At 40.5% G+C, this 22,158-nt stretch overlaps 1 long non-coding RNA gene across 2 annotated transcripts in view; it reads right to left on the reverse strand.

Moving 5' to 3' along the window:
* The window catches only part of LOC106541628 (uncharacterized), a 118,241-nt gene that overhangs the window by 47,828 nt on the left and 48,255 nt on the right, over positions 1 to 22,158 (reverse strand). For both annotated transcript variants that reach the window (XR_015696327.1, XR_001312985.2), the window contains one exon: positions 8,544 to 8,787. This is a non-coding gene — a long non-coding RNA (uncharacterized LOC106541628). The remainder of the gene's footprint in view (positions 1 to 8,543; positions 8,788 to 22,158) is intronic.

A 22,158-nucleotide genomic window follows, 5' to 3' on the forward strand; every position in this document is an offset into this window, starting at 1 on the left:
GAGTCCGTTTTGGATGCAGGTGGGTGCAGGGCACACATGGCTTTGAGAGGGCAAAAAAGGGCCCACTGGAAGTTTGGGAAGGCTGGAAACGGATCCGTTTCCATCCTCTAGATGGCCTCTGGAGCCTTTGGAGGCTATTTTCATCCCCCCCCTCCGCAGAGGGGGAAACAGGGGGAATCAAGATCACATGGTTAATACCACTTTATAAAGCCTTGGTAAGGCCACACTTGGAATACTGCATGCAGTTCTGGTTGCCATGATGTAAAAAAGATGTGGAGACTCTAGAAAGAGTGCAGAGAAGAGCAACAAAGATGATTAGGGGACTGGAGACTAAAACATATGAAGAACAGTTGCAGGAACTGGGTATGTCTAGTTTAATGAAAAGAAGGACTAGGAGAGACATGATACCAGTGTTCCAATATCTCAGGGGCTGCCACAAAGATGTTGGAGTCAAACTATTATCCAAAGTACCTGAGGGTAGAAGAAGAAGCAGTGGATGGAAACTAATTAAGGAGAGAAGCAACTTAGAACTGAGGAGAAATTTCCTGACAGTTAGAACAATTAATCAATGGAACAACTTGCCTCTTAGGTTGGAGTGAATGCTCCAACACTGGAATTTTTAAGAAGAGATTGGACAACTATTTGTCTGAAATGTTATACGGTTTACTGCCTAAGCATAAGGTTGGACTAGAAGACCTCCAAGGTCCTTCCAACTCTGTTTTTCTATTCTATTCATCCCATTCATCACAATAAACCTTGCTTAGGAAAACAATCACTTTCAGTTTAGGTAAGTCTTTGAGTTTGAGTTTCATTTTATTTATATGCCGCCCTATTCCCTGCGGGACTCAGGGCGGCTCACAAACCCAAGGAGGGGGAGGGAAAAACACAAAAACTACAAAAATACAGGGCATTTAAAACAACCAACAGCCACACGGTTCGAGAGGGGAAGGGAACTCATCGACCCCAGGCCTGCCGACACAGCCAGGTTTTAACAGCTTTTCGGAAGGCCTGGAGAGAGGTGAGGGTTCGAATCTCTGCGGGGAGTTCGTTCCAAAGGGCTGGAGCCGCCACAGAGAAGGCCCTCCCCCGGATAGTAGCCAGATGACATTGGCTGGTAGACGGAACCCGGAGGAGGCCTGCTCTGTGTGATCTAATGGGTCTTTGGGAGGTAATTGGCAGCAGGCAGTCTCTCAAGTATCCAGGTCCAATACCATGAAGGGCTTTATAAGTGACGACTAGCACCTTGAAGCGTATCCGGAGACCAATCGGTAACCAGTGCAGCTCGCGGAGGATAGGTGTAACATGGGTGTACCGAGGTGCACCCACAATCGCTCGCGCAGCTGCATTCTGGATGAGCTGAAGTCTCCAAATGCTCTTCAAGGGCTGCCCCAAGTGCTGAAGTAGCTGACAGTAGCTGTTTGTATCTTCTGCACTATCTATCACTCACTTTGGCTAGGATGCTCAGCTTCTCTTTAATTTTCTGCCTACACCTATTCCTAGTCTTTTACGGAAGAAGCATTAGATACCCTTTCCTCTGTTCTACTATTAAGGCTGTTCCTAGAATTACGCATGAATGAAGTCAAAGGGTTAATGTTCCACCTTTAAATGACAAGACCCTACAAAGTAATTCTGAGGAAGCAGTTCCAGGAGGCCAAAGCTAGTTGGGGAGATGGTACCGAGTTAGGTGAATCATTGCTCTAGCTCATGATAAAGTAGCAGCATTGCTTATGAAATCATCATTCCTGCTACTTCGGGTGTTAAAAGGCTCTCTGAAGATCAATCTGAACAGCTTTTCAAGACGCATGGATTCGAAATGTTCCCAGTGGGGGGAAAATATCAATATAGCACACAACACCCTCAATGGCATTTGCAATAGTTGATCTTGCTAGCCTAGCTGTGAAGCTGCTGGTTTGAGGGAGAAGGGGGTAAGTGAGTATGAGTGTCTGGTGGAGAGAGGATATAACAGGAATCCTTTTCTGTTATAAAAAATACAGCAAGGTGAATGAAAGCTAGACATTTCTCATGCATTCGTTAAAAATAGCAAAAAGAAATTCATGTAATTCTTAGTGTAATTTTTAAATCATCTTTTAATTAACTTCTGAAGAACATATACAGGAAGGAAGAAAATCATTGCAGCTGTTGATACATATTTTGAAGAATATTCTCTTTATTATATTAACAGATTAAATAAAATGCTGAGAATCAATATAAAAATATATCTGAGTATCTTACTTTCCTCCAGTTAATACCATAGAAGTATGCTTGATGGAGAGAATCCATTAGCACTTATGAAGTGCTCAGGCACTGTTAATGATCAGTAATAGCCTGGTGTACAGTATAGAACCGAAGAGATGGTGATACAGGATACAGTTCACAAAGCAACATGATCACATTCCATTAGAGAAACTATTTCAACATCCAATATTTATTTTTCTATATACAGTTGCAAGAAAAAGTATGTGACCCCCTTGGGGATTACATGGAGTTTTGCATGAATTGGTCATAAAATGTGCTCTGAACTTCATCTAAGTCACAACAATAGAAAAACACAGTTTGCTGAAAATAATACTACACAAATATTAGATGTTGCCATGATTTAATTGCACATAACATGTAAACATTCACAGTGCAGGAAGGAAAAAGTATGTGAGCCCCTAGCCTAATGACTTCTCCAAGAGCTAATTGGAGCCAGGAGTGAGCCAATCTTGACTCCAATCAGTGTGATGATATTGCATGTGTTGCTGACAGCTGTTCTGCCCTTTAAAAACACACACACTTGTTTTGGGTTTACTGGTTTCAAGAAACACTGTTTCATGTGAACCATGCCTCACAGAAAAGAGCTGTCAGAAGACCTACGATCAAGAATTGTTAACTTGCATGAAGCTGGAAAGGTTACAAAGGTATCTCCAAAAGCCTTGATGTTCATGTGTTCACAGTAAGACAGATTGTCTACAAATGGAGAAAGTTTAGCACTGTTGCTACTCTACCTAGGTGTGGTCGTCCTGTAAAAATGACTGCAAGAGCACAGCGCAGAATGCTTCATGCGGTAAATAAGAATCCTAGAGTGTCAGCTAAAGACCTACAGAAATCTCTGGCACATGCTAACATTTTTGTTGACACATCTACATTAACATTAAACAAGAATGGAGTACATGGGAGGACACCACAGAGGAAACCATTGTTGTCCCAAAAAAATATTGCAGCATGTTTGAAGTTTGCAAAAGAGCACTTGGATGTTCCACAGCACTACTGGCAAAATATACTGTGGACAGATGAAACCAAAATTGGGTTCTTTGGGAAAAACACACAACACTATGTGTGGAGAAAAAAAGGCACAGCACACCAACATCAAAACCTCATTCCCACTGTAAAACATTGCGGACGGAGCATCATGGTTTGGGGCTGCTTTGCTGCCTCAGGACCTGGATGGATTGTTGTCATTGATGGGAAAATAAATTCCAGAGTTTATGAAGACATTTTGCAGGAAAACGTACGACCATCTGTCCGCCAACTGAAGCTCCGCAGAGGATGGGTGATGCAACAGGACAATGACCCAAAGCATACAAGTAACTCAACACAAAATGGCTTCAACAGCACAGAATACGCCCTCTGAAGTGGCCCAGTCAGACTCCTGAACTCAACCCGATTGAAATGCTGTGGCATGACCTTAAGAGAGCGATACACACCAGACATCCCAAGAATACTGCTACACTGAAACAGTTTTGTGAAGAGGAGTGGTCCAAAATTAGTCCAGATCGTTTTACAGGTCTGATCTGCAACTACAGGAAGTTGGTTGAGGTTATTGCTGCCAAAGGAGGGTCAACCAGTTATTAAGTCCAAAGGTTCACATACTTTTTCCTCCCTGCACTGTGAATGTTTACATGTTATGTGTAATTAACCCATGGCAACATCTAATGTTTGTGTAGTATTATTTTCAGCAGACTGTGTTTTTCTATTGTTGTGACTTAGATGAAGTTCAGAGCACATTTTATGACCAATTCATGCAAAACTCCACGTAAAGGAGGTTCACATACTTTTTCTTGCAACTGTATCTTCTTCTTTAAAAAAATCAATGAAATATTTCAGTCCAAAATGTGGGTGCCATTTTGTCTTTAAATAAAAACCAGAAAAAGTATTGCTTGGATATTCAAAACAATTATTCTTCAAGATAATTTATAATTCTGCAAGAAACACATTGTTAAAAAATGTCTAGTGGCAAGGCTGAATGCAGTTCATTAATTAATTAATTAATTAATTAATTAATTAATTAATTCATTCATTCATTCATTTATTCATTCATTCATTGCATTCATTCATTCATTCATTCATTCATTCTCTTTATAGATTAGATTTGATGGACAAACAAAGTGAAATATGCCAAAGTGCCTATGAGATGGAAACAGCATAAGGCTAACTGTTCACACACACCCTTCTCTGTCCAGGAACGAAAGCTGAAACCAACGTAAATGAGAATGTTTCTTTTAATCAGTCCAGACTCTTGTTGGCTGCAAGCCACATAAAGAAAGAGATAAGCACTCTGGCAGCAAGTCCTACAAAACTTGGCAGCAATGCAAACAAACTCTGGCAGCAATCCAGCCTGCCAAGTTTGTTTCTTGTTAATCCTTAACGTTGACTTCTGCAGAAGGGCGTGGCACAAGCAGTCTCTTTTATAATCAGGAGAGGATCTTAATGAGCATCAGCTGAGCGTAATCACCTCTTGTAATTACGCGGTTGTTCTTGACACTGACTAGCCCTTAGATGGTGTGCATCCCGAAACAACTCACAGGTGTTTTCTGGATCACTCACTCTTGTCTCCTCCCCACTGATCCAAGGCTCAGACGCCACCTGGTGGCCAACCAGTCTCTCCTCGTACTGCTTGGAGTCAGAACCCTGTCCAGGGTCCTCCACCTCCTCCAGGGCCAACTCATAAGACCCCAACGGCTCCTGCCGGGCCACAACAGCTAACATATACATAATAATTATAAGGAAATATTTGGAGGGCATTCCTAAATGTGTACAGGGAGCGCCTCACTATGATTTCTGAAATTATTATATCATATTCTATTGTCATTTTTGCCATGACATTCCGAAGCTGGCAGCAGTTTATTTACTATTTACTGCCAAAAATCCTCAGTACGAACAGCTATGGGACAGCCAGTTGCTTAATTATTTACAGGCACAGAGCAGGATTCAAATCACAAACCTCAGAATTACATAAATGGCTAACAAATTCTTAATTGTAGAAAAATATCTGACTCTAGAGATAAAACAAATGTTTACAGCTAAATCGACTAGTTATGTTGCTGCCTATATTGATAAGACATTTGGCTAAAAAGCCATTGTTTATCCATTGCATAATACAGGTATCTATGGAGATTCTAAGTCACCCAGTTCACTATGTCCCAAAGATGCTTTTTCTGGTTTTTTCTTTTAAGATGTTTTGATTCTCATCCAAGATGCTTCTTCATCTCTGAAAAAGAAAAATCAGAAAGCCCAGTTGCCTCTTGAAAAAGCACCTTTGGGACATAGTACAGATAGTACTTGACTTATAAGTATTCATATAGTCCAGGGGTCGGGAACCCTCAACTCTGAAACCGCATTTTGCTCTTTCATCCCTCTGCTGCAGCTCCGTCGCTCAAAATATGCGTCACAACCGCCAATGTGCGACACCTACCAGCACATGATTTATTGAGCTTTTTGACCGCCGGTAGGCATTTTAGATGTCAAAAGGGTTTCGTGGCTCCCGGTCCAACGGGTCCAACTGGCTCTTTCAGTGTTTAAGGTTGCTGACCCCTTAGTGACAGTGTAAAGTTACAATGGAACTGAAAAAGGTAACTTATGACTGTTTTTCATACTTATGGCTGTTTCAGCATCTCCATTGTTAATACTATCAAAATTCCAACACTTGACAACTAACATGTATTTATAATGGTTACAGTGTCATGGGTCATATGATCACCTTTTGTGACTTTCTGACAAGTCAATAGGTTCACCTAACAATGTGACTATCTTAATAACTGCAATGAATCACAACAACTGTGGCAAGAAAGATAGTAAAATGGGGCAAAACTCATTCAACAGCAGCCTTGCTTAACAATGGAAATGTTGGATTCAACTATAATCATAAATTGAGGACTATTTGTATAGTCATCTGTTCTGACCCCCTCCTCCGTTCAGTAACGAAAGCTGAGACAAGCGTAAAATGGAATGTCATTTAATAACAAGACCAGACTCTCGGTGGCTGAAAGCCAAATAAACAAACAGATAAGGACCTTGGCAGCAAGTCCGACAAACCTTGGCAGCAATGCAAACAAACTCTGGCAGCAATCCAGCCCTCCAAGTTCGTTTCTCTTTAGTCCAAGCGTTAACTTCTACAAGAACGGCGTGGCACAGGCAGTCTCTTTTATAGTCTGGAGAGGAGCTTAATGACCATCAGCTGAACGTAATTACCTCCTGTAATTACGTAGTTGTTCTTGACGCCGAGTAGCCCTTCGACGGCATGCATCCAGAACAACTCACTGTTGATTTCTGGATCACTCTCTCTTGTCTCCTCCCCACTGATCCAAGGCTTAGGTGCCACCTGGTGGCCAACCAGTCTCTCTGCACCCTGCTTGGAGTCGGAATCCTGTCCAGGGTCCTCCACATCCTCCAGGGCCAACTCATAGGGCCCCTCGCTGTCGGACTCTGGTGGCAGCTCCAACGGCTCCTGCTGGGCCTCAACAGCATCTATGTCATCTATGTACTTAAGCAACATCATTTTTTGTGCATGCTGAGCCACAACATGCTTCAATCATAAGAGAAGGGATACTTTGTTAGCCTTTCCAAATCTTCCATAAAACAGATATATTCACAACCTTTATTTTACAGATTGATTTGTTGATCAATCATAAAGTCATTTTCAATTCCCATGACTTCATGGACCATAAGCAAGCCAGGCGCCCCTGTCCTCCACTATTTGCCCACATTCATGTTTATTGCATCAATGACACTATCTAATCAGCTCATCTTCTGCCCCGTCTTCTTCTTTTGGCTTCACTCTTTCCCAACAGTAGGGTCTTTTCCAATGAATCCTTTCTTCTCATTTGGTGATAAAAAGTATTCAAACAGATAAGCTTCAGAATCTGTCCTTCTGAAGAACAGACATAGCTGATTTTCTTTAGGATTGATTGATACCATCTCTTTGCAATCCAAGGAACTCTCAAAATCTTCTCCAACACCACAATTTGAAAGCATCAATTATTTGGTGTTCAAGCTTTCCTTATAGTCCAACTCTCACAATATTACTACTGGGATTACAGATGAGTAGGTAATGTTAAAACACAGTAAAGTATCAAAAAATAGGTTGATCAAAGATGAATCCACAAAGTTTTAAGTTCAATATATAAGCTCACACTATCAATGCATTATCAGAACAAGATGATAAGAATAACCCCTCTTTCTAAACTATGAACATATTAACACTATTAATTTACAGTAACTGTGTTTAGATTTGCCAACTGGTCTCACATTTCAATGATATCATGAGCAACCACTTTGACATTTGACATTTTAAAGAAACCACAACACTTTTGAAGGCTCATGCAGAAGTATAAAAAAAGGCTTTGGAAAATAGCAGAATGAGATTGATCTTTCATGTGGTCCAGATACTTTCATCAAGTTATTTTTAAACTTCCCACAGCCCTAGGATGCCCTAAAAGAATTTGCATATTTATTGGGAATACCAGAAATGTGTCACCTACCATCTCACCATTTTTAATATCCCAGCCTCCTATTCAGTAGATATACATAACAAGAAATGAACAGATTAAATTTAATGAAATAAAACTATACAATTTAAGCATAACAAAAATACTGTGCATATATAGTAAAACAATTAAAAAAGGAATGTATTGTTTAATATATTTATAAAATTGTTTTATACATGTATAAAACAGCTGCATTGTCTAAAATTAAAAGCAACTGGAAGCTATCAGACCATTGCTTTTCTGCTGTACAGGTAGTAAATATTTGTGGAAAAAAATGATATTTTTTTTTACTTTAACATGAAAATAATGATATTTTTTTTGTCGTACTGCATTTAGAAAATCCTACCAGAATATTTTTTTCTAAGGCACTAATGCAATTGAAAGTTATAAAAGGTATAAATGTTTCTTACATAAAGATAAAACTGTTAAATAATGCCTATGATTCATAATCTATATATTCATCACATATGGAAGGACTTCCATATTGCTTTACCAACTGCATTTGAAGTAGAAGAAAATCAATTAATGGATAATGGTTCAATGTGGACTACAAGCATTTTTTTATAATTAACACAAAACAATATTAACAGTAATACTCTCTGTAGGCATTTGAATTTCTGCTGGCACCCACTCATTTTGGCATAATATTATCCATGAAATATTTGTGTCATTTGAGTTAGTAATATCTTCCCATATTCCCACTACAGGCTTAACTTCAGTTTGTCATCCGGTAACATTCACAGTTCATCTGTTTGTCAATTTTTACACATTTCTTTTGCAAAGAAGGAATATGCTTACCTCTGAAAAGAAAGAATGCTTGGAAGTCTATCTACACATTATGCAGAGTCAGATGGTAGATTGTGGTGATAAAATTCTGGATTCTATCTGATGAAAAACATATGAGCATAAGAAGAGCTGTGTTGGATCAAATAAAAAGGCTCATTTGCCCAGAAGTCTGTTTCTATAGCAGCCAAACCAGAAGTTGAAAGTAAGGCAGCAAGTCAAAAGCAAGAACATTTTCTTAATGGTCTCCAATAATGGTCTGTAATAAAGGATTTTAATAATAACTTTATTAAATATTACAGTTAAAGATAAAAATAATATAACTATAAAAATAATATATATGTAAACACACGCACGCACACATACACATGCACGCACATGCACGCACACAAACACACACACACAGAGCGAGAGAGTGAGAGAAGAAAAATGAGAATATAGCAAAAAATGAGAATACAGTGCATATATACTCTGTGTGTGTGTGTGTGTGTGTGTGTGTGTGTATTATACACAAATATAGAAATTTCCCTTTATTTGCAATATGTATACACAATTTTAACAATTTATTACAACAATCTTTTCATCCATAGCACTTCTCTTATAAACAGATCTTTAAAACCCTGTCATTTAATCCTGTTCAGCAAAAGTCCATTAAGAGTTACCAGAAATATGTCTATTTGAACTTTGATTAAATAAATCCATTTTATATTCCTACCTTTTATATTCATTTGTCCATTCATTCATTTATTTGATTTGTATGCTACCCATTTAGCATTTCTTCTTTATTAGAAAATTCCTTTTATTTTTAACAATTTAATCTTTAATTTTTTAATTCTTCTTTTATTATTCTTTAAATAACATCCTAAAGCTTGCCTTTTTAATTTTTTTTTGTTCCTTCTTACAAAACTCTTAAGGACTTTAATAGGTGTCTTTAATAAATTCAATATAAGAATGTTATTGCTTGTTCTGTTTGCCACTTGTATATCACTTAATGCATAATTTAGAAGTTTATGCAAAGTCTTCATAAATTAACGATAGTAAACCTAACTAACTTCATATTCTGAAAGATCGATTCACTTGTTGTATTTCACTCATTTTTGTCCTGCTCTCTACAATAGCTATGTGAATTCTTTTACTGATTGAAAAAAACACTTTCCTCCCCACCCCTCCAACATTTCTCTTTTTTCTGTGCTTCTGTAAAGTTCATTTTTAACAAATACATAAGACAACAAGCAATGCACCAAACTTTGGGGAAGGGGGGAACAAATTTTCCTATTTTACATTTTCTTAATTCACAATATTTCATGTCTAAAAAATGTCCTCTATCCTTGCCCTAAACCTGTTCAATGATAAGCAACATTTGCTATTAAAAGTACACTTTGTTTTTAAAATAAAAATAAGAAAACAAGCTATGGAATCATAGATACAGATTACTGCCCTGCTGCCTAGCAAAATGGGGTTTTATCTGTGGAAAGAAAGTACAGAAATGGTGGAAATCAGTTTTTATGAAGCCAAATAGATGTTATCCATTGTACCATATTTTTCAAAGACCCTGGAACACTAGGCTACCAGAGGATTGGAAAAGAACTGATGTAGCTTCTATCTTTTTTTTTTAAAGTGGTGGGGGGGACAAATCCAGGAAACTACAGTTCAATCAGCCTAACATCAAAACCTGGGAAGTTACTGGAAAAAATAATCAAAATACAGATGTTGCCGCTTGATTTAGGAGATCGCTGGCCAATCTATGAGGAAGATTTGCGTTAAGAAAGATAGGGACGCCATTTTCAAGGCTGCATAGGACAAAGGCAGGCAGCCATTTTGTTTTCACGCCATGAGGCTCCTGACAAAAATTGGCCCGCAGCATGCACAAGACTCACAGCGGTGTCCCTGCGCTGTTTCCTTAGCAGTGTGTCTTCTAATTTCTAAAGGAAAACAGGACTTTAACTCCTTTCTTGGATGCAAATTAAGTGGACAGTGATACAGCGTGGTCACAAAATGGTGCCGCCAGGACCAGTGCTACTGACACCACGATTGAAATGGAGGGAACAGAGCCAGGGTCTTTTAGGCCTTCTATCAGGGCCAAGACTTCCAAAAACCCCACTGACCAGCATCCAACTAGGACTACTCTACCTGAAGAACAGTACAGGCGGTGTTGTGGCTCGGTAGGAGCCTTTGGAGCTGCTATTAGACTGACACAGAAATCTACTGTGAGTGGTTTCAGGATGCTCACAGGAGAAGATAACAAGCAGCTGGGGCTCGTTAAGGATTTCCTCCTGTGGATAAAAGACTGATGGTGCCACGCCTTAGTGGCAGAAGTCAATGTCGTTCATTCATTTGTTAGTTCTGTTCCGTTCCTGGTCTAGTTCGTGTTCATGATTCAAAGAAGCACTTGGATAAGTGATTTGCTTTATGTAAACTTGGTTTACTGTGAGAGTTTCTTTTTGCATTTGCTGTTTAACTTTTTGCCAGAGAATTTATCTATGTTTATTTTGGGCTCGCAGCCAGCAAAAGTCGGGACTGATAAAGACATTCCTTTGCAAGCTGTGTGTGTGACTGTCGTTTCTGAATGAGCAAAGAGGGGGGTCAGAACAGCTGGCAAGGCCTCGATAAACAAGTGCTAGGGCAGAACGCTTGAGGGAAGCAGAGGGAGTTCGGAGGTCTAGTTCTCTACCCAGGATTTCTAGCCCAGATTCCTCCCCAGCCTTATCCCCAGGGGCATTAGAAGGGTAAGAATGGATAGCTCTCCATCCCCATCAGCATCACCTACTGCTATTAGAGGGGTTATGGGGGCTATGGGTGACCCCTTAGAGGGCACATCCTACAATTTCCTCATTCCCAGAACTGCTCTAGCTCCCCAATCTGCAGAGCCCACGGTGGTAGATGACCCCTACAATGCCTTGGATGCACTTGAGCAGCTTTCACCTAGTATACAAAGAATTATTGCCTCAGCAATCACTCAAGGAATTGCTTCAGGCTTAAAATAGCAGGGAACCCAGGATCAGGGATCCAAGAGATCCCAGAATCAGTCGACTATAGCCCCTCCTACACAGACTCAGACCTCGGAGTTTGGCAGGCCTGGTTCACCTTCATTGGCCAGTGAGGGCTCAATAATAGGAAACCACATCGTGAATTAGCATTATCAGATGACGAGGACTCAGGGAAGCCGGACTCTTTGGCCTTCGCTGGTCTCCCCCCCCCCTCTTCAAACCCATATTGAGTAAAGCCAAGGCCACAACTAAATTGGGAGGAAGCTCCACAGTTTCTACCACCAGTGGTCCCAAAGATCTGACACAGGCTATGTTTTCAAAGACTGGCATGGATAAGGAGGAGGTGCCTGCACCCCCCTTATTTTTAGAAGTGGTTAAAAACCAATGGTCCCGCCCATTCCCAACTCAGGGGACAACGACAGACATTTTTACAATTTGAACCAAGGGTTCTTCCAGGCTCTCCAGGTTCCCACTGTCAATGCCCCAGTCATGGCCTTGTCTTCCTCTTCGGCAGTAGTCTCAGGAGATATAGCAGATAAGATCAAGCCAGAAGATAAAAAGGTGAGTTAATCCTATGTAAGGGATTTCAGGCTTCCACATGGGCCATAAAGTCGGCAGTAGTTGCCTCCTTTTTCAATAGGACTACCTTGTTATGGTTGCAGCAATTACAGGAGCGTATTCCCCCTGAGGATGCTCAAATGATGAAAGACATTAGCAAAATTATTGCTGCAACCCAATTCTCTGCAGACGTCACACTTGACTCTGTCAAAATTTCTTCTCGAGCTCTGTCTGCTTTGGTGGTCTCCAGGCATCTCCTCTGACTTAGGAATTGGCAAGCAGACAACAAGTCAAAGTTCCATCTAGCAACTACACATTATGCTGGAGGGTCTCTTTTTGGCGAGTCCTTGGAACCTATATTAATTGAAAACAAGGCCAAAAAAAGGTGCTTCCCACTACGATCAAGCGACAGGAGAACCAACCTGCTCCTTACTGCAGACAACCCTCCTTCTATCCCAGTCAACCTGATTTCCATCAGAACAGGTACTATAACCCGGGCGGATCGATTCCAAAACAGGAATAATTTCCCATAGGCAGTCGCCTGTATCACTTTGCGTCACAATGGGAACACATAACGATGGATTCTTGGATCCTTGCAATGGTACAACAGGGGATCAGATTAGAGTTTCTCTCCTCCCCTCCGAATCTCTTCAGGGCCTTCCCATCTTCTGGGAACCCTGTAAAGCATAATCTTGTAAGGTTCACAATTCGACACTTACTGGAAATTCAAGAAATAGAGCTGGTTCCATTTGAAGAGCAGGGGTTGGAATTTTATTTCAACCTATTTATAGTCCCTAAGAGTTTGTGCGGGGAGATGGAGAGCGATTCTTGATCTGAAATGTCTGAACTGGTACATCGTCTATAGATGATTTAAAATGGACCTCTTTGAGGTCCATATTAGAAGGGATCAGGCAGGGAGACTTCCTAGCCTCCATAGACCTCACTGAAGCGTATATGCACATCCCAGTATTACCATTCCACCACACGTATCTCAGGTTCTCTCGGGAAGGGGCTCATTATCAATACCAGGCGTTGCTTCAGCCCCGAGGTCATTCATTAAGGTTCTGGCAGCATCGGCAGACCTTCGTCCCATCCTGGTCAGACTCCAATGCTACCTAGATGACATATTAGTGCAGGCCCATACTTATGATCAGACAATTCATTACCTCGACCTCACCATTAGCACCTTTCAACAGGTGGGGTTCCCTGTCAACTTTTCTAAAAGCCACCTCACTCCCACCATGAAAATATTGTACCTAGGAGCAATAACAGACTCGGGGGCTGAGTTGGTATTTCTGTCTTAGGACCGTTGGTCCAATCTGCAAAAATTAGTCCATAAGGTGCGTTCCAGGTGGGTAGTACCCATAGTAGACCTTTCACATCTATTAGGCACAATGATATTGTGCATTGGAATAGTTCCCTGGGCGTGACTTCACAGGACCTTACAGTGAGTCCTAATTCCCTAGGCGTGCCTTCACAGGACCTTGGCAGTCCTGGGCCCTAATTCCATACCAAAGACAAATGATGAGCATCTCACCTTTGGCTATTCCAATGTCTCCACGGGTCCGTCTGTTGCTCCGGTAGTGGCTATCCACAGCAGTCAACAGGGGATTGGAATTCAGAGAGTCGACAAGAGTAACTGTGACTACAGATGCCAGTCTTTATGGTTGGGGGGTGTTGATGGGCTCAAAACTAGCACAGAATCGTTGAACTGCCACAGATCTGTGCCCCAATATAAACTACCTTGAGCTGAAGGTGGCTTGGCTGGCATTGCGCCACTTTAAACCGGACTTGCAATGCAAGCATGTGTTACTTCTCACCGACAACATCACCACAAAGCCACATGTGAACAGGCACTTGAAGGCTTTGTGGACAGAAGCACACAGACTTATCTTGTGGTTGGAGACACATGTAGCCTCGATTGTAGTGGACCATATCTCCAGGACTGCCAATTACCAGGCAGATTAGTTCAGTCGGGCTACAGTGGACCACAGGGAGTGGCAGCTCCATCCAGACCTTTTTCACTGCATCTGCCATCACTTCGAGACACCGATGATAGACCTTTTTACAACCCTGGGGAATGCGCAACTTTCCCGGTTTGTGAGAAGATACCAGATGCAAGGAGGCAAGGACATAGATGCTCTGAGATGCAGATGACCGACAGGCCTCTTGTATGCCTTCCCCCCTTCCCCTTCTTCCAGGGACCACCAGAAAGATAGTGTCAGAGGGGGAGGAAGTAATCCTGATAGCATCAGACTGGCCCAGGAGACCGTGGTATGCGGACTTGACCATGGTATGCGTTCCCACCATGAAAAATCCCCAGGGAGAAGATCTGTCTATGCCAGTAGGTCGTTACACCCAGAGCCCCCGTGGCTCCAACTGACCGCCTGGAACAGGGCCTACTGAAGGAAGCAAATGTTTCCGCTAGTTATCTCAACCTTGGAGGCATCCAGGCGACCATTGACCACAAGGATATACAATGTCACTTGGTCGGCATTCATCAGGTGGTGTGAGTCAGCGTCCATATCTCCATCTGATGCCTCGATACCACAGGTACTGGAATTTTTGCAGGATGGACTGGACAGGGGCCTTACCCACTATACTCTGCACTGCCAAATTTCAGCACTCTCTACTGTCCTATCTGGGGAAGATCAAGTTCCCTTATTGCTTATCAAACAGTTTCTTAAAGGTGCAGCAAATCTGCTCCCTCCAATCATACACTGATCCCTACATGGAATTTACTATTGGTTCTTCAGACTCTGACAAGACTCCCATTTGAGCCCAGTCTCACAGTCTCTCTCCAGCTCTTGACTCTGAAAGTCACATTCTTAATAGCCATTACATTGGTGAGATACATTTCGGAATTCGGAGCTCTGTCATTTAGAGACGACTTGTGCATTTTCCATTAGAACAGGGTAATCCTAAGGTTATATCTTTCCTTTCTACCAAAAATAAACACTCCCTTTCACAGGGCGCAGGAGGTAGAATTACCCAATTTCTGTCTGGCTCCATCCCATGCAAGGGAGTGTGCATCTCTGGCACAGGTTGAATGTCTGGAGGTGCTGAGGATTTACTTCAGACAAATGGCTTCATTCCACAAGTCGGAAGTGTTGCTGGTGTCATTCCAATGGGCCACTCTGAGTACTAGAGTCACTCTGACAACCGAAGGCCGATGGTTAAGGAGAACCATCTCCTTGGCCTATGAGACAAAAGATAAGACTCTGCCTCAAGGTATTACCGCACATTCAATTCGAAGTGCTGCTACCATGGTGGCATGGGCAACTAGAGTGCCATTTGAAGATATCTTGTAGATATCTTGGGATTCCCCTACCTCTTTTATTTGTACTATAGGCTAAATGCATATGCGTCAGCTGAGGCATCTTTTGGACGCAGAGTGTTGCAGCAGGTAGTGGCTCTTACAGCTGCTACAGATTCATAACCTTCTTTCCCTCCCTATGGACGATAGCTTGGGTACTTCCCGACTGTACTACCTCCTGCTCCTCATCCCGGAGAACAAACGTTGGTACTTACCTGAACGTTGATTCTAATGATGGGAGCAGGAGGTGCTACATCCCATCCTAGTTAGTCATAGCAGATTGTTCGGGGAGGGGGTACCGTTGTTGTGAACTTCTATTACAGATTTTACTCCATGCGACCTTGAGGAACTGGGCAAATGGAGTAGAGGCGTGACTGCAACACTTTCTCTTAGTCTATGGACCAATCAGCACTGACAATAGCCCGATTGTAACACCTCCCACTCCCATCATTAGAATCAACATTCAGGTAAGTACCAACGTTCAATCGCTAGAACCTGAACTTCAGCTTCAAAGTCTTTTCCAGATTTCACCACTGGGCCTGTTGTGATCAGCTAAATAATGCATTTGTATGTATTTGAAGTCATGATCTGGAATGTAAAAGGTTGCAGAAATACTTGTTCAATTTTTGAACATCTATGTTAGTAGCTTGGCAATTCAAAATTTCTATTTCTTTTTTTAAGCGTGGGAGAGTGTGAATATTTCTAGCTCTTAGAAGTGAATGTTTTGGCATGGATCAATGTATGAAGTGTTCCTTAATGTTATTCTGAAATTTTTAACTTTCCAGAGTTTCTTTCTGGACTCAGATTTAATTTTTATTGAGCATGGCTGCAAATTGAATATCTGAGAAATTGTCATATTGTAGTCTCTAGTCTTTTTTAATGGAAAATAATAACAGATTTTATAAATGCACCAAATGTGTAGAAAAACCTAGTACTATCTTCTGCTCAGCACTAAATTATCCTCAACAGGTGCCATCAGCCCCTTTTGAAATCTAGGAAGGAAGAATCTATTATGGTTCTATACAGAGACACACACCATTGCACAACAAACCTACCTATAAAGAAATTTATCCAATATTCAACTGATTGGCCTTTGTCCTTCATTCAATTTCAGCACAAAATTAGTCTATATACCTTCTTGAATATGGTGTTAGATATTTGTAGACTGTTTCTATATGTCCTTTATGATTGCTGATAAATACTTATAACTATCCTTTGAACCTTCTACAGTTTTGCCATATCCATTTTCAAGTGAGATGCCCAGAGCTGGACATTGTACTCCTAGTACAAGGAGTACTAGGGCAATCAAGCCAGTCTAGAGAATAATAAAACTATTATTTTCTATGATCTGGAGTAATGTTTTTAACATTGTAGTGCAAGATTGCACTACCTGTTTACCTGCTACATCACAATTAAGCTGGTCGTCAATAGTACTTCCATATTCTTCGTGTAGGCACAGTTACCAAGCCATGTCTCCGTTGCCTAGGCCTATGTTTTTTGTTAAACTGATACAGAATTTCATTTTTATCATAGCTGAGTATCATCCTGTAACTCAACTCTGAAAGCTGTCAAGATCATTTTGTAGCATGAATTGTGTGCTCAATATGATTAATCTATCCTCCAGGTTAGTATCTTCTACTTCTAGCACACGAACATATTGTCCCCAAAACATTTCGAGTTGCCAACTCCAATTCAGAAACAAGATATTTTTCTTAGCACAGGGCTGCAAGAATTATGGACTAGTAGGTCATCAGAAGTTTGTGGAGTTGGTAGTGATATAGTGACTAGTTGGAAGGTTTTTTGGATCTGTTCAGAATTAGAAGCCAGTTCAAAAAATTTTGAACTCTCTGTTAAGAAGTAATAATTCCTTGAAAGCAGAGCTGATTGGCAGTCAGTCTTTGACTGAGGGCTAGTAGAGTTTGCACAACCAGGAAATGCAGTTGCTGAAACAGTGACAGAGGCAGTGGCAAGGTGGAGGCTCTAGCAGCAATGCTCATTAGCCATCCTGGGTGTTTGAAGCGTTGTTGCTCAACTACCTTTTGATGACACCAGGCCAGAAATGGACCTGCATCACTGTTGGCAATGTGGTAATGTATTCGTTCAATGCTGCCTGCAAGCAAGTCCTCTGAACTGGAATTGGCAACTGGAAATGTGTCAGGGATAAGGAACTCTGGAAGACAGTACAAAATGGCAAATGAAACTGAAGTGAATACATTGTCTGTTGTTTCTACCTGTGCCACATGCTCCAATAGTGTGTAAAGTGGTGGTCCCTTCCCTGAAACAATGCCATCTGATGGGGCCTAGGAGGCATGACTTTTCTGATACAATGGAATGAACTCCTCTGAGATTTGACTTATTCTGTCCCTGTTAGACTTCAAAAAGACTTAGACTTGGATGCCAGAATGTTAAGTGAGTATGTCCTGGGGAGCAGGGTATATGTTATCATGCCCTATGTAATTTTTTCTTGTTATTGAGTTTTATTGTTATGGCATGGTAATATATTTTTATATATTATGCACTGTCCAAAACTAAATTTTGTGAGCTGGACAACCATATAAATCTTAACATAAATAAATATTTCTCTTTTCTGTCTCAGCTTTTCAGGGAACTTGTTAATCTCCTCACTATCCTGATTGCTTTTGCTATTTTAACCCCTGAGGGTTGTTTTTGCTTAGTTTCACATACATTTGCCAAGGTCTCTTTACTTAGTTTGCATATTCCTTAGGCCAGTGCTTTTCAACCTCAACAACTTTAAGATCTATAGACCTCAAGTCCCAGAGTTCTCCAGACAGCATGAAACAGCCAAACAGGTAAGTTAGAAATATGGAGTACTTCCTGTTGGCTTAACCAGCCAGTCTAAATATGCATCTACCCTTGCCTATTCCTGCTCTACTCACATTAAGAAGAGTGGTTGTTTTGTTTTCCCCAGCAGCTAATGACACAGCGTAAGGAAAAATGAAGCCAGGAGAATCCATCACTTTTCTTAACTTGTTCCACATTAAAATGATACAGAAAGTATCAGCAGTCAAGAATGAGATCACTACAGTTTATGCCAGCACAATTTTATTCTGACTTATGGACTGAAGGAAAGCACTTTTAACAGAGACATTTGGCTGTGTCCATAGATGCTGTCCCTCAGGGTGTCTGACATCTTCAGTCTATCAACTAATTCCTCTCTGTCAGTTGGAATTAGGCAGGGAAGTTCCTGGAATGGGCTTGGGGTGGAATTAGCTTTTAAAAGGGGCTTCTCAATTTTCTCCCATCCTGGCAGCTGATCAGCCACACCACCACAAGGCTTCAGAAGCAGTGGCTCAGAGTAAGGAAGAAGATGGTGGAGAGTAGAAAGGAAGATAGAAGCTACTGACAAGAGGGAGGAATCTGAATAAGTTAGAGTGTGAATATGATGCATGTACATATTTACAGAAGGAGAAAGGGAAAGAGAAGAGAAAAAGACAGCAGTGGCTATTATGAATGAAGAGGATTGGACTTAGGCAGCAAAACAAACATGGGGGAAAATGAAAAGATGAAGGAGAAGGAGAATGTTTATGAGATAACAAGCACGGAATATGGTTTAGAAAAGTTAGTTGTATCTTGGAAGGACAGGGAAATAAACAAACTTTATTTGCAATTTGTTTTGTTAGACTTTGTGGTTTCAAAATGAAAAGACCAAAACATTTTTGTTGTTTCTTAAAGTGAAGTAAATCAAAACTGACCAATTGATCACTGCCGAGCAGGGTACTTGTTCATAATGACAATGATAAATACAGAGTATTCACCGAGTACAACAAACAGTTTATCTGAAATTCTAAACTGTGAGTCTTGTTGGTGGAAAGGAAAGAGAGCCAATATTTCAAGTGAAAATATGAATGGTGAGTTGTTAAAAACAAACAGTATATTGAAACTGTTATAGCTTAAGTTAAAAAAAAAAGCTAAGCAATTCTTAAGTACAGAAAATGGATAGACTATTGTATTTGGTGGGTGCAAATGAAAAATCCTGAGAAAGTCCATTGCTAAATGGAAAAATGGGGGGGGTGGATAATTCTCAATGACATATTTTAAAATGAAGAATATATTAAAAGACAGAAAAAATATTGATTTCACTGACAGCATTAGCAGAAAAGAGATGAACATTTTAGCTATACATTTTAGCTATACATTTTAGCTTAAAATAATTTACAGTTGCAAAATATTCTACTTACTGAATTGTAAAGATAAGAGCTGGTAGTAGCAATTTTCTTCATTCACAATTTCCAGCAACTCATCTTATTGAATATATTTCATTCCAAAATAAGAAAGTCAGAAAGATTATGAACAAAAATGCAAAGATCTACATCAATGAAGCATCAGCAATAACTGTAAAGTATGCTGATAATAATTTTCCAGTGTGAATTTGATTTGCAGTTGCACCAATAATAATTTTCATTAATCTGATTGAACTTCTCTAATAGTTGAGAAAATACTCAGTACCCAGTTGAATATTTAAAGCTGTACAAGTTTGATGAGTAATGTTTCTCAAAACAAATCTCACTGCATTTGCTTCTTATGATGTCAGCAGCATCCTGGGCAGAAAACCAGGTGTTTCCCAGAGATCTAGTGAACAATTTTCAATTCATCATATGCCACTATTTAAATGATTGGTTGCAGTTGCTCTTGATGATGGTAGTAACCAGAAGTAGATTATTTCAATATTTCTGGAGGAAATCTATTCCATTACCATATGTCTAATAAAGAATATACAGAACTCCATGAAATAGAGATTTAGAAATAAAAATGGATAAATGAAGAGTTTTTTTATTCTTTTTAGTTTTTTGGATGTAACTGCATGGAAATGTGATCAACTGCTTTCATTATGGTTTCAAGTTGAAGTTAACATATTTGAAACTGATAACCACATTTGAAATAAATGTTAATAACTTTATATAAATCGGAAATCATAACTACATATTCTTACTTTTTTATCCACAATTGTGAATGCAATTTTTTAAAAATACAAAAGCTGTTAACAATAAAGAAGCTGAACAAAGAATAATGTTATAATATGTGAAAGAAGTAAAAAAGTGGGCGAAAATCAGATTTAATGATCATCAAAATAATATACAAGCTTTGGCATATTGAGATGAAGATCATTTGGTCATGATTTAGCACTAGCACCATCATTTAGCAACCACAAAGCTTGTACAGAATATGAAGGATCATAAAGACTTCCTGTACTGAACCTTTTAAACCAAAACAGTCTTTCAAAGTACAATTTTTAGGTATTGTTTCATGTAACATATCTTTAAGTGTGAAACTGGATATTGGTGCATTTATGCATTTTATACAGGTCTTAAGAGCATGGAGAGGGCGAGGACCCTTTGTTAAGAAATTGGTAGCATATTTTGAGATCAAATCAACAACAGCCAGATCAAAAAAATTTTTTTTGAGTTCAGATCAACAATTTAATATACTGAAATCCCTGTTTTTTCTTTCATATTCTGAAAAGCAGAATGAATTTGTCAGAAAGGTGGATCAGAAATTTGCTGAACTTCTCATTTCTAGTTAAGTTAATTTTGCAGCAGACTATGGAGCAAAGTTTCCAATTACCACTATAATTTGTCCACTTGAGAAGTTGTCAATTGATTTAAAAAGGGATTGTGACAATGACTTAGTCTAGGCAATGGCTGTAATAAATTCTGCAATGAATCAGTGTTATTTTATACTATTTTAAGCAAATCCAATGCTTTCAAATGGCTTTCATATTTACCAATTTGAGTATCCATGTAATTAGACTAGACTAGAACAGAATAGAATAACAGAGTTGGAAGGGACCTTGAAGCAGTGGTGAAATCCCAAAAATTTCCCTACGGGTTCTGTGTGCGCAGTTTGGTGGCTATGGCTTTGTGGTCATGTGACTGGATGGACATGGCCAACTTGTAAATGTGGTGAAACTCACTTAACAATGGTCTTGCTTAGCAACCAAAATTTTGGGCTCAATTGTGGTCATAAAATTTTTCTCTCTTTCTTTCCTTCTTTTTTGTATCTCCCTTCCTTCCTTTATTTCTTTCTTTTTCTTTCTTTTTTTCTCTTTCTTTCTTGTCTGCCTCTCTTTATATTTTTCTCTCTCCCCCTTCCTTTCTTTTTCTATCTTTGTTTCTTTCTTTGTTTCTTTCTTTCTTGTCTCTCTTTATTTTTTTCTCCCTTTTTCCCTCCCTCCCTCTCCCTCTCTTTTTTTGACTCTCTCTCACACACACACCTTGTCTGGGCATATAGACGGAGGCCTTCCTGGGGAGTTCTCCTGCGCAGACATCCCGGCAGCAGTGGGGGGGGGGGACAGAGCTTACCTGGGCTCTCCGCCATCCTGGAACTGTGCCATGGTGAGTTCTCCTGCACAGACATGTCCAGTAATAGGGGCGGTGGTGGATGCAGAGCTTGCCTGGGATCTCTGCCATCCCAGAACTGTGCTGCGGCAGGGAGTTCACCTACACAGACACGCCTGACAGCAGCAGTAGTAGAACTTGCCTGGGCTCTCCGCCATCCCAGAACTGCCCCACGCAGGACCAGCAGGACAATGGGATGTTTCTTCTTTCTTTTGGCAGCGGGAGAAGGAAGAAAGTTCTCTGGGAGGGAGGGCAGCCCAGCCCAGAAGCAGCATGTCCCTTGTCGGAGCTGGATGCAGGGACGGGGAGCGAGACCCAAGGCAGAGGGGAAGGCAAGCAGGCAGAAGTTAGCCTTTGGCCAAAGGCCCCATGGAAGCCGAGCATGCCAGGCCAAAAAGGTGAGTGAGTCTTGC

The sequence above is a fragment of the Thamnophis sirtalis genome, unplaced genomic scaffold, assembly GCF_051295495.1.
Source record: "Thamnophis sirtalis isolate CommonGarterSnake01/CBP01778 unplaced genomic scaffold, rThaSir2_p1.2 scaffold_4, whole genome shotgun sequence".
Taxonomy (NCBI): Eukaryota; Metazoa; Chordata; class Lepidosauria; order Squamata; family Natricidae; genus Thamnophis; species Thamnophis sirtalis.